This window comes from Chenopodium album, chromosome 9 (assembly GCF_948465745.1).
Source record: "Chenopodium album chromosome 9, dcCheAlbu1.1, whole genome shotgun sequence".
Classification (NCBI taxonomy): domain Eukaryota; kingdom Viridiplantae; phylum Streptophyta; class Magnoliopsida; order Caryophyllales; family Amaranthaceae; genus Chenopodium; species Chenopodium album.
Window position 1 is genome coordinate 44564202 of NC_137842.1, and position 1619 is coordinate 44565820.

At 27.7% G+C, this 1619-nt stretch overlaps 1 non-coding gene across 1 annotated transcript; it reads right to left on the minus strand.

The window, feature by feature from the left end:
- Positions 1-950: 950 nt before the first annotated feature.
- Positions 951-1038, minus strand: TRNAS-GCU (transfer RNA serine (anticodon GCU)). The gene has a single exon. It is a non-coding gene; the product is annotated as a tRNA-Ser (tRNA).
- Between the last annotated feature and the right edge of the window lie 581 nt (positions 1039-1619).

The window sequence follows — 1619 nt, forward strand, 5'->3', positions numbered from 1 at the left end:
AAAAGAAGGCCCTTTTTCTTCATTTTTTCTTTCTATCAATAACTCAATCAAAATGCAATAAAAAAAAAATGTCTGTTATGCTTAATATCTTTAGTTTGATGTGTCTTAATTCTGCCCTTTATTCGAGTAGTTTTTTATTCGCCAAATTACCTGAGGCTTACGCTTTTTTGAGTCCAATCGTAGATTTTATGCCAGTTATACCTTTACTTTTTTTTCTATTAGCCTTTGTTTGGCAAGCTGCTGTAAGTTTTCGATGAGCTCTTTCATCGTGTCCTAGAACAATGAATTCTTTTTTCGAGAAAAATGATTCTAATATTCTAATACTAAATAATTGATAAAATCGGATAAGTCTTGCCATATGAACTCTTGATTAAAACGTTCAAATTTTTGAATCAACACAATTCATATCGCTTCGTTTTCCGATTATAACTCTTTTTCGTAAATGAAAAAGTTTGATCCTCCATAAAACCAACAAGTAGGTATAAGAAAATTATAGATAAGTAAGATAATAATATATAAGATATTACTAACTTCATTTTTTTTATTGATTTTTTACAATTACAAATTAATTATGGGATATATGGTATAAAAATAGAGAATCTATTCTCTTTTTACAAAAAAAATGATCTTGGAGATTGTGTAATGCTTACTCTCAAACTCTTTGTTTACACAGTAGTAATATTTCTTGTTTCTCTCTTCATTTTCGGATTCCTATCTAATGATCCGGGACGTAATCCTGGACGCGAAGAATAAAAGGGATTCTTTTCTTTATTTTCATCTATTTTTTTAGAATTCTATTCTATATAGACGAAATCTATTTTCTAATTAAAACTTATTAGAATGCTATTCTAGATTTGTAATTTTTTTTAGTTATATTTTGAAAAAAAATCAAAAATATTTAAGAACTTTAAAACAGAAATCAAATAGTAAGATTCCGCTATCAAAGGAAACGGAAAGAGAGGGATTCGAACCCTCGGTACGAATGACTCGTACAACGGATTAGCAATCCGACGCTTTCGTCCACTCAGCCATCTCTCCCCGTTGAAAAGAAAAAAGGAATAGTCAAATATTAAATAAATAATTTATGAAAATTCGAAATAGAATCTATATAACAATACGGTTTATATAACTATATATAATATATACAAAATAGACAAGTTGTATTGTGTAATACAACATTAAGTACAAGTTTTATTTGAAATTCCAACCCGTTAGATAAAGATAAAGTAAGAAAGATTCGAAGGATTCATTAAAAGATTCAATTTCAAATCTATTTTCTATTAAAATAAAAAATAATAGAATATATACAAACAAAAAGACTGAATATCAATAGAAAATAGAGAATATTCAAATATAGAAAGAAAAGAAAAAAGAAAGACTTCTTCACCCGAAAGGGCCTTTTTAATTCCCACGGCCTGGCCTAATCCGTCCCTCGCAAGGCCCTTTTGTTTTAACGGATTCATAGAATCTAGACTAAAGAAAACTATTTATTTGATTTTGATAATGATAAAAAAAATGCTTGTTATTAAAACAAAAGCACAATAATAAAATAGAACCAACACGCTATTTATTCTTATCTTTTGGTCCCCATTTATTCTATCTATTTCTTCTATTTTTTA